The sequence below is a fragment of the Haliotis rubra genome, unplaced genomic scaffold (genome assembly GCF_003918875.1).
Source record: "Haliotis rubra isolate DU_JTF1 unplaced genomic scaffold, ASM391887v1 Scf885, whole genome shotgun sequence".
Classification (NCBI taxonomy): Eukaryota; Metazoa; Mollusca; class Gastropoda; order Lepetellida; family Haliotidae; genus Haliotis; species Haliotis rubra.
In genome coordinates this window covers 157,963-170,313 of record NW_025767618.1, presented here as the reverse complement: position 1 = coordinate 170,313, position 12,351 = coordinate 157,963, and positions in this window count along the sequence as shown.

Here is a 12,351-nt window from a genome sequence, read left to right as displayed (position 1 = left end):
TGATGGTTACTTGGCTGCAATTGAAGACTCTTGCAATGTGACGTTGTGAGGCCCCCATTTCTGCCATACCAATGGTTCTGTCACTTTCGGCTTGTGAAAGTCTCGGCATTTCTGTGCTGTTCTTTTTGATACTGCGTGGTTGCACTGTTCCACGTCTTTATTTATGCAACAATTGTGCACGGGTATTTTCAGCAAAGTCCATTATGCTATTTTTTAATTTTTCATGCCAGCATGAAATACTTTATCTCGGACTTATGCCTTGCTACTCGACCACAGAATGTGTTTTGGCGAATGTTTTCTGAAAACATTTAACTTTATGGCAGTAAGTTATTGCGAAAACGTTAATTTAAAAGTGATAAGTTTCTTTTGCCCGTTAGTTTATAATTAACGAAATGAGGAACATGTCTTCAAAGTTTTCTGATGTCCAGATATCTTCAGGTGAACGTAAATTCAACTTAATTGTTTTAAATACCTGTACATTTGGGATGTAAAGCAACCAAATGAAAAGATGATAGCAAATTACAATGTATCTCAATAGTACGTTGGGGGTTGACTGAACGCGTTTCTTATGCTTACACACGAGCCAGCACGCCCAAGGTTTTTCTTATGAGTTATGAGGTGTAGACAGCTTAACCATATGGCAGAAAAAAAGATCTAGGTCGCGGACTTCTGAAAGTCAGAATTTACCTTGAAGTTCGGCAAATAGTCTTTTTATGCTAAACATATGTCAATACCTTAAATCAAGTCAGAATCGAAAATTTGAAAGTTAAATAATGAATGTCTAGGTGTGAGCCACTTAAAAATGTGAAATAATATTTAAAACCAATTTACATAAATACATACATACATACTAACATTTGTATAGCGCCGATATCCAGCTCAGCTCAGCTGCTCAAAGGCGCTTTGTTTTTCCCTCGTTCACTGGATGTCAATCTCAACTGCACATCGTATTGTCAATCTCAACTCCCTGGGGATCATACAATGTCATACCTCATAACTTTAATATTTGACACGGTCCTTATCTTTCCTCGTCCTGTGCATTGTTACCAAGAGTTGCCCCTTTAGCCCCGAAACCACATGGAGTCAGGTACGAAAGAAGTTGTAAGGTGAGATCAAGACAATCCAAGATTGTATCGTGCGGCACGTGAACTTCGTGCCCCTTTACACCGAGACCAGAATGCCAACTGAACGTGATTGCACCTGCATTCCTTGGCCCACCACGAACAAAGATGTTCTTTGCACGAGCACGTCGTGCATAGTTACAAGGTGGTTTCGCGGGGGTTAAGGACGAGATGAGAACACAAGCTTGAACATACAAAAACAAAATAACGACGATGCCACGTGTGGTTTTAGGCTGTTTTGCTGGTATTTGTACACTTTCTCGTATTTCTGTGCAGGTTCTTTTTCAGAGAAACCTTGGCGTGGGGAGCTGTTCATACATGATATTCGTGCTACTATCTATCGCGTGCCAATATCCCAGACATCCAGCAGGAAGAGCTCACCAGGAATCAAGTCGTATGTAGGAACCGATTAACATCACATGTCTTAACTTTCGTAAATTGTTGATGTTGAGATGTTTCTTACAAGGTAGATGTATATTTACTCAAGCAATTCCGTACTTACGACTCTTTTGCGAATAAACAAACGTTAATAATTTATTTATAATGTTTGAAAAAGATCAATCTTATTAAAATCGGATCACAGTTCTCGCTACTACTAAACAAAGATGTGAGGTCACCCCAGTACGGGTCACGTCAGATAGCATTACGCCAACTTGGACTAATAAATGACTGACAAGCAGTTGTCATTGGCCAATCAGAAAGCTGATTGCTTGAGTTTCATAGCGCTGTTTCAAACTGGTGATTTCCATTCCCGACTAAGGTTTGAAAACTACTTTCACAAATTTCAAGATTTGAAAACCAAGCCATATTGTCTTGTGACGCTACGAAACTAAAGTACTGTCGGAAATAGAAAAAAATGTATTTTCTCATTTATCTCTATAATTTATGTAGTTGATATGTGCAAGAGTGAACTATCTGTTAAACTAAGTTCGGCCTAACTACAAGTCTCAGTGGTAGGGACATAAGAAACGCAGAAAAAGTACTTTACTGAGGAGAGATTAGTGCAGAAATGAGCAATGCGGGTTTTTTTCGAAGTCCAAAGCGATTTATTTGGAACAGACCATGGTTTTATGCATATTAGTGTGCGACGATATTGTATTTAAAGGACACTTTTTAAGTGCCCAATTTGAAATTAGACGTAGCTTTATTATATACGATAGCTGGGGTGAAAAATAACTTTCATGCTGAAACTATTAAGGATGTAGCTACCATGCAGTCTCACTGTCACCATAAAAAGAAACAGATAGGAGGGTTCGTCTCAAAAGCAAAACCTGGACGGGTGTCGCAGACGTTCATTGGGGTCGGGCTTGGGGATAGAGATATCCGCTTCAGTGCAATTAAACTGGGGAAGTACACGGCATGTCATAACAATTTACAAATTATATCCAGTCCTGTCGATCTTCGCGATCGGGTGGTCATGCCACCTAATACATTCAATACGATGCGTCTCTTTGGTTATCAGGTTTCATACTCTTTTACATATCTCAACATAAACTTCATGAAAGAAAGACACGTAAGATGTTAATCAACAGATGAGGCATAGTCAACACACATGAAAAAGCACAAAATATCTTTGAGATGACCCCTTGTGCCTGTAGGCAGCACGTGCATTTCATGCCAGGTAAGTCGACGGTCCGTCGTCATACCTGGCTGAGCGACCTTATTGCCATCTATAGTCTGATCTAAAGTTTTCAGCAGCTATTCGTATGTTTTCTAAGTGTTGCCCGATTTTGCGAGTAAACATGCTTTTCTGGATATTCTATTACACATCCCACTGGACGCACAGTTAGGCCGAAGTGGGTTATTTCGACATATGCTATTTGCAGTTGTGTAAATTTTAGGGATACAGAGTAACAGCCTAAAAACAGGGTTTTTTTCTATTTCCGACAGTACTTTAGCATGAAGATATACACTGTCACTGCTAGGCTCAAAGCACTATTTATTTATGTGTTGAAAAAAGACAATAGGGACTACCATACAGATATGAGTGGAGACGTTTTCTTCGAGTGGGTTCAAAATAAGTTAGTTCCAGCTTTGCCAAATAATTCCCTTATAGTCATGGACAAGGCGCCATACCACAGCGTGCAGGATCCAAACAGCAAAACTCCGACGTCTAATAATCGTAAGGGCGATACGATTGCTTGGCTTCAAAAATTCAACATCCCGTATCCGTCGAAAGCGACGAAGCCTTATCTATACGAAATCATCAAAACCTACAAACAAGAACCTGTAGACACTCACATTAAGAGTAAAGGTCATGATATATTGCGGCTAACCACCATACAATTGTGACCTAAATCCAATCGAGATGATATGGGGTATTCTGAAAGGTGGCGTTACAAGATCAGAATAGATTTTGAGACGCTCCCCCTCCGCACCTGTCTATTCCCGTTGCTGCTGTGCGCCCCTCCGGGCCAACTGTCAACAATCATGTTTATAATGATGATAGTTTGTTAAACAACTCTTTCTGTGATGAATGACAATTTCTTATAGCTGATATAGGTTATTCATGAACATCTTGCCTCGCAGTATTTATTAACTACCTTTCTAAACTGATATATTTAGCAATTCATGGGGACACTTTCTAGTCAAACAGACTGTGGCTATAGTTTTGACCGCAGCAGGCTTTTGTAGATTCAAAAGTTGGACTAGGAGCATATTTGTAATTCTTAGTAGTTCAAACAAAAACAGGTGTTGATTTTTACAAAAAGTCCTACTGAGAGATAGACGTCTTTTGAGACACGGGTTGACCAATGTTTGTTTCGACAATGGGATTCAACGTGAGAAGTCAAAATCTACGGTTTGAAACAAAGTCAAACTAGTGATAAAACTTCCCCACTTCGCTACGCCAGCGATGGAAACGAATTCGTTTTGGAAAATACAGGCACGCGATCGCATGATTAATCAGAGCCCCAGATAATATTCCAATCAATTGGGTATTTACCCCCATGTCTGTTTATGTATCAGTAATTGCATTTTTTAAGGAGTAACCAGCATTTTGCATGCTTCCACTAGTTTAAAGAACTTTGCATACTCCCACTAGTTTAAATAACTGAGTACTATTACACAGAGGTTCTTATCCTTATTGGGTAATTAACACTTCTAAATATATAAATATATATGCTTCTCAATAGACCTAAGTTTTTAGTAATTCTTATATTGCCAGATAGTTGCAATTCATTTCTCAGCTCTAAGATTAAATCTGTATTTTGACATTTACAAATCAATATCGTTCTTCATTCAAATTGTAAATCAGAAAATCCCTAAAGTTTGACAGCAAGCTGTTGTAGAGTTCTGGTGCCACGACGAATGTATCATGCGCAAGCCACTTTAGTTTACTGAGTAAAGTACGCAAGGTATTATAGACCTATCAAAGCCAGGATCGAGCATAAGATACTGTGTCTGACCTACAAAGCCAAGCATGGTCTTGCTCCCCAGGACTTGTCTACCATGTTGTCATCATACTCCAGTTCCGGCAATCTTCGTTCCAACAGCCAGGATCTGCTCACTGTGCCCAGCTTCAGACTGGAAACTTTTGGACAGCGTTCTTTCACCTATGCAGCCCCTACTCTCTGGAACTCTCTTCCTTATGACCCTATGATCTCCCTTAATGTGCTCTAGTATTACTTCTGTACATATGTACATACTTGACTCTGTAGCACCTTGAGCATGTCTGTCGAGGTGGATTGGGCATTATTATTATGTTTTACAGATTAAAGATAATATGCAACAGAGAGGGTTCGGGTGATCCTGGCACAGTCAGGCTGGTAGGGCTCATCATCAGCTCAGGGCCCTTGCCCCCTCTACACGCAGCCCAGACAGCGAATGGGACTTCTCCCAGGAAACGCTGCCTAGTCGAACCCACCAAGAACTTTCCGAAGAGTATGAAGGCTCCCCAACACTGCAGCCTTCTGCATTACCCAGAGTGTCAGAAGGGATGTGCTTCCTGTGGAGAACCCGGGCACTCTCCTGATCTGCGCCAAGAGATCAGGAGGTACCAAACCAAGGGCACCGAGAAAAATGGGGAGCCTGACGACAGTGTACTTGGGATGCAAGCGAGACATTTCAAAGGCGAGGTCCGCATATTTATCATGCTTTTCCTGAATCTTGCCAATCACGTTGCTGTCAAAAGGGACAGACAATTCAATAATGTAAATAAATTCATTGGCTTATCAAAAAGGACAAGATCAGGTTTGTTTGCAGGAATTCTTCTGAGGCTGTATATGGGCCTGTTCCAGAGAAGTTTGAAAGCATCATTTTCCATGACGCCCTGGACATGTTCAGGGTCGTACCATGAATGGACCTCGGAGTCAAAACCACAGACATGGCGGAGACGGTAGTAAAAGCAACGAGCCATGCCATCATGTCGTTTAAGATATGCTGTTTGTGCCAAAGAAGGGCATCCACTGACAAGGTGTTGGACAGTCTCTGTAAATTCATTACATAGTCGACATTTCATATTGATATTTTCTTTAAGAATCACATTTTGGCGATTACGAGTGGGAAGTGACTGGTCCTGAGCAGCAAAAAGGAAGCCCTCAGTTTTATTATTATGTTTTACAGATTAAAGATGAAAATGCAGCAGAGAGGGTTCGGGTGATCCTGGCACAGTCAGGCTGGTAAGGCTCATCATCAGCTCAGGGACCTTGCCCCCTCTACACGCAGCCCAGACACCGAATGGGACTTCTCCCAGGAAACACTGCCTAATTTAGTCGAACCGACCAAGAACTTTCCGGAGAATATGAAGGCTCCCCAACACTGCATTACCCAGGGCTGTGCTCCCGGTGGAGAACCCGGGCACTCTCCTGATCTGCGCCAAGAGATCAGGCGGTACCAAACCTATTATTATTATTATTATTGGGTTTTAAGTGATTCTAATGCGTATTGTGTACTCCCAGATTTGTAAGTAACTGAGTGAATGTGATATTTATTGCGTAAAATACGCAAATACGCGCCTTATCTGGAGCTCTGATTAAATTAATATTATTTAGTGTTAAAATTATCTGTGTTTCCGGTATGTACAGTGAATATAATCGGGAGCCAATAAAAACGAGCGTGTTGGGGAAGTCATTATATGGGCGCTTCTTCCCCTTTTGTCCCGCCTCGGGCTGTTGTGATGTGATGTACCGAGTGCAGTGAACAGTGAGTGATGTGATGTACTGTTTAGTTTACGCCGCACTCAGCAATATTCCAGCTATATGGCGGCGGCGCAGTGAACAGTCACAGTCAAGCTCAGCTGAGCTTATCAAGACTTCGAAACTCAGCCTTAACAGAAAGAAACAACTGGAACTAATTGAATCAACTTTGAGTATGTTCTTACCCTGGTCTGTCGCCGACGTTGATGTCGACAATGCATGTGTGTCGCGAGGGATTGTTGTTGTTTCCGAAAGACGTAAGACTGAAGGAAAATTACGACTTCTTAAGATTAAACAAAAGATAACGAATTGTAAATGTTGTTTAACGAATTACATAATTACGAAAACAAAGTTGTTATAACGATGTCTACACATCGGTAATTGCGACAGCACCATATGAATTCTATTGTGAGTCCATTATTCATTTGTGATACCCGTGAAGATCCGGGTTAGAATTGGCCTTCAGTAACCCATGCTTGTCTCCCCCGTGAAGATCCGGGTTAGAATTGGTCTTCAGTAACCCATGCTTGTCTCCCCCGTGAAGATCCGGGTTAGAATTGATCTTCAGTAACCCATGCTTGTCTCCCCCGTGAAGATCCGGGTTAGAATTGGTCTTCAGTAACCCATGCTTGTCTCCCCCGTGAAGATCCGGGTTAGAACTGATCTTCAGTAACCCATGCTTGTCGTAAGAGGCGACTAACGGGATCGGGTGGTAGGCTCGCTGACTTGGTTGACACATGTCATCGGTTCCCAGTTGCGTAGATTGATGTTCATGATGTTGATCACTAGATTGTCTGGTCCAGATTATTTACAGTCCGCCACCACAAAGCTGTACATGTACTATTGCTGAGTGCGGCGTTAAACAACCAACCAATCTATCAGAAATATCCTGGCAGTTGATGGTTGTGTTGTCAAAACCAAATTAACAATTTAAAATTCCTTAGACTACAAAATCTTCTTTAAAAATTGCCATAAATAGTCAGCGTCACTCTCCAACTTCAATTTTCGTGTGAAATTGTTCGCATATTTTACTCTCGTAAATAAATACTCGTGTTAACGATGTTAAAGAACGCGCATTTAAACTTTATTCTCGAAACTTCGAGATCGAAAAACACAAGCTAAAGTTTTGACGGTAGCAGGCTTTTGTAGATTAAAAAGTTGGACTAGTAGCATATTTGTAATTCTCAGTAGCTCAAACAAATACAGGTGTTCATTTTAACAAAAAGGGCACATGGTGGTTTTTTAAATCTTCAGTGCAAGGCAAATGTAAAAACATCCATAAAAACAGGGCTTTGATTGATTTTTTGACAAATGCATCAACAAATGTATCGAATCACGATTTAATTACGTGAATTTCGTGCAGGACGTGCTCTTGAGTCTCGTGTCGTCGTCCTGTAATCTACAACTCTCCGATATGTTAGGGAACGTAAAATCAATATCAAGTATTCCGTACAATAAAAGACAGTTTCAGTATCACAATCATAATTTATAAGGGGCGTATACATTCATTAAATATGATAACTTCCAAGCCAAACTTCGATCATTCACAAACTGACGTCATAGGCGGGAATATTAATGAGTTAGGCGAGAAACAACAAACACACGTGGACAGATAAGGCGGGAAGTTTTTCCTGTTTACATCACTCATTATGTACACAGGACATCAGGTTGATGAGCAGCTCATAGCGATAAATGGCATGACACTCCACACGGAGGTGTAGGAAAATGATATGAGTACATATGTTTATGTAAGGCCGATCGTAATGACTGTGTCGATCCCTAAAGTCAGCTGGGGACACGTGTGACAAAGTCTCTCTAATTTACTATGTATATCTACGGCCCTTTGACACGCCAGAAATCTTTCATCGTTTGATCGAATCCCTGATTAGCACTGACTGTCATGAAACGGTGAAGATCAGGATTAGAATTGATCTTCAGTAACCCATGCTTGTCGTAAGAGGCGACTAACCGGATCGGGTGGTCAGGCTCGCTGACTTGGTTGACACATGTCATCGTATCGCTGTTGCGTAGATCGATGCTCAAGCTGTTGATCACTGGATTGTCTGGTCCAGACTCAATTATGTACAGACCGCTGCCATATAGCTGGAATATTGCTGAGTGCGGTGTTAAACAACAAACAAAACAAAAGATTATTTAACGTTGCGTTGAGAGAAATGACAGCCATCGACTTAAGAACCCTAGACAATTCCAGGTGATACTATAGCAACTTAGTGGTCATAAGAGCACACCAAACAGTGATGCGGTGACTTGGTGGCCTGGTTGATTGCGCCGCTTCATAACCCTTTCGCGTGGAGACCCGTAAAGATCAGAGTTAGAAGTGTTCTTCGGGAACCCATGCTTGTCTCCCCTGTGAAGATCCGGGTTAGAATTGGTCTTCGGAAACCCATGCTTGTCTCCCCTGTGAAGATCCGGGTTAGAATTGGTCTTCAGAAACCCATGCTTGTCTCCCCTGTGAAGATCCGGGTTAGAATTGGTCTTCAGAAACCCATGCTTGTCTCCCCGTGAAGATCCGGGTTAGAATTGGTCTTCAGCAAACCCATGCTTGTCTCCCCTGTGAAGATCCGGGTTAGAATTGGTCTTCAGAAACCCATGCTTGTCTCCCTGTGAAGATCCGGGTTAGAATTGGTCTTCAGAAACCCATGCTTGTCTCCCCGTGAAGATCCGGGTTAGAATTGGTCTTCAGAAACCCATGCTTGTCTCCCCGTGAAGATCCGGGTTAGAATTGTTCTTCAGAAACCCATGCTTGTCTCCCCGTGAAGATCCGGGTTAGAATTGGTCTTCGGAAACCCATGCTTGTCTCCCCTGTGAAGATCCGGGTTAGAATTGGTCTTCAGAAACCCATGCTTGTCTCCCCGTGAAGATCCGGGTTAGAATTGGTCTTCAGAAACCCATGCTTGTCTCCCCGTGAAGATCCGGGTTAGAATTGGTCTTCAGAAACCCATGCTTGTCTCCCCGTAAAGATCCGGGTTAGAATTGGTCTTCAGGAATTCATGCTTGTCTTCCCTGTGAAGATCCGGGTTAGAACTGACCTTCAGGACCCCTGCTTGTCTCCCCTGCTTGTCTCACCTGTGAAGATCCGGGTTAGAATTGGTCTTCTCCCTGTGAAGAAACCCATGCTGCTTGTCTCCCCTGTGAAGATCCGGGTTAGAATTGGTCTTCAGATACCCATGCTTGTCTCCTGTGAAGATCCGAGGTTAGAATTGGTCTTCAGAAACCCATGCTTGTCTCCCCTGTGAAGATCCGGGTTAGAATTGGTCTTCAGAAACCCATGCTTGTCTCCCCGTGAAGATCCGAGTTAGAATTGGTCTTCAGGAAACCCATGCTTGTCTCCCCTGTGAAGATCCGGGTTAGAATTGGTCTTCAGAAACCCATGCTTGTCTCCCCTGTGAAGATCCGGGTTAGAATTGGTCTTCAGAAACCCATGCTTGTCTCCCCTGTGAAGATCCGGGTTAGAATTGGTCTTCAGAAACCCATGCTTGTCTCTCCTGTGAAGATCCGGGTTAGAATTGGTCTTCAGAAACCCATGCTTGTCTCCCCTGTGAAGATCCGGGTTAGAATTGGTCTTCAGAAACCCATGCTTGTCTCCCTGTGAAGATCCGGGTTAGAATTGGTCTTCAGAAACCCATGCTTGTCTCCCCTGTGAAGATCCGGGTTAGAATTGGTCTTCAGAAACCCATGCTTGTCTCCCCTGTGAAGATCCGGGTTAGAATTGGTCTTCAGAAACCCATGCTTGTCTCCCATGTGAAGATCCGGGTTAGAATTGGTCTTCAGGAACCCATGCTTGTCTCCCCCTGTGAAGATCCGGGTTAGAACTGGTCTTCAGAAACCCATGCTTGTCTCCCCTGTGAAGATCCGGGTTAGAACTGGTCTTCAGAAACCCATGCTTGTCTCCCCTGTGAAGATCCGAGTTAGAATTGGTCTTCAGAAACCCATGCTTGTCTCCCCTGTGAAGATCCGGGTTAGAATTGGTCTTCAGGAACCCACGCTTGTCTTCCCTGTGAAGATCCGGGTTAGGAATGGTCTTCAGAAACCCATGCTTGTCTCCCCGTGAAGATCCGGGTTAGAATTGGTCTTCAGGAACCCATGCGTGTCGATTATGTTAGTGTTTGTCAGCGTTACACCAATACACGTGGGTTTCAGCACCAAGATCCGGGTTAGAATTGGTCTTCAGAAACCCATGCGTGTCGATTATGTAGTGTTTGTCAGCGTTACACCAATACACGTGGGTTTCAGCACAGTGATAAACGTCGAAGACGTGCATGACTTCGGGCCTCCCTCCCACATCAACCAGACACGCTGTGATCTGACTGGAATTGACTTCGCTCGCCTCAAACGAATTTACTCAGCAGTTTTAGTACCTTAATCAGGGGTTTTTCGGCAATGACACAAAGATTTAGGACCCATGGAATCAAAGCACTCAATCGAACGCTAGAAAGGATGCTAGACTAATGCTTAGCCTCTGAATATATATAATTTTGATAGTAACAAAACAAGCCCGTTTAAATTGAAAGGGAGCCCCAAAGAGACCGGAGATTCAGAACCTGGGGAAATCTAGACTTGCTTTATTTAGGGCTTTAGCACTGCAGAGAGGGCTTGGCAGTAGGGAGAATAATGTGGTTCAGGGACTGTGAGACAGACTAGAAAGGATGCATACACGAGCACATATAGAACTAAAAGTTATATTTAAGAATTCATTTTTATCAGTGTTAACCAAAAGTGGCATATATACGAACATTTTGGATACGATTCTTTTAATAAATATCGATATGTGATTTTGTTTGTGTTTTTCATGAACAGCGTCTACACTGACGCACTGAGCATCGAATATGGTCGTGTTGTCTGGCGTGTTGCATTTTTTGTCGCTGTTTACCATAAAAAATCACATTCGCCCAAGGTCCCGACGTGGGGCGGCTGCCGCGGTATAAATAGCATTGATGTTGAGGGTTGTAGCACGATACAAATATTGACAACCACTGCGGCACGTCGCGGCGAGAAAATGTGTGACTCAGCGAGATTGTCAGACAATGTCACAAATACCGTAGTGTACATTACGAATAGCAGAGTTTATGAGAAATAGTGAAATTCTCAATTGCATAGGGGTGGATGAGGGGCAATGATAATAACAACACAAATGAATAATAAAAATAATGATAATAAGCTAGAATGGTTTTATGCCTCTCTAAGCACTATTCCAGCAATATTATAACGGGTGATATCTGAAATGGGCTTCGCACATTGTAACTATACATGTGCATATATATCAATCAGTTGATAGTTACTCCACTGACACAGAGCCAATATTGACGTTCGCTCATGACCTCAGCTGGACCTACATGCTTTTGAACCCATGTGAGTGAGTTTAGATTTAAGCCGCTTTTAGCACTATTCTAGCGGGGGACACCAGAAATGGGCTTCACACTTTGTACCCACATGGGGAATCGAACCCGGGTCTTCGGCGTGACGCCAGAACGCTTTAACCACTGGGCTACCTCGCCGCTTCTTCTCAGCCGAAGGGAACTCCGCTTAAGACCCCAGCAACCATGCTACATGATCTTAGTCAGATTCGATGACTTGGTTGGTGCACGTCCTCGTATCCTTATGGCGTGGATCCTCCTGAAGTCAGTCTCTCTGTCATTAATATCATCGTCACGATATGGCTGCAATATTGCCGATGTGACGTTAAATAATAACTCACTCATTGATATCAGGTGGTCGTGTGGTAGCCTGAGTGGTCATAGCGTTCGCTCGTCACGCTGAAGGGCCGGGTTCGATTACCCACAAGGATGCAATGAGTGAAGTCCATTTCTGGTGTACCCTGCCGTGAAATTGCTAGAATATTGCTGAAAGTGGCGTAAAACGATATTCACTCACTCACTTTACTGTTAATGCTTCCCTATGGATATTCCGCGATCGAATGTGTCTCCAGCGACCTATCCTGGTTGTAAAAGACGTTAAATTATGGTACTTGTTGGTCCCTGCCTGGTGCTCGGCATTAATGGGTACAACAAGGACTGGTCGGCTCGGAGTCAGTATAATGTGTCTGAGTGGGGTATTCATGCTTCACTGCGGCATGG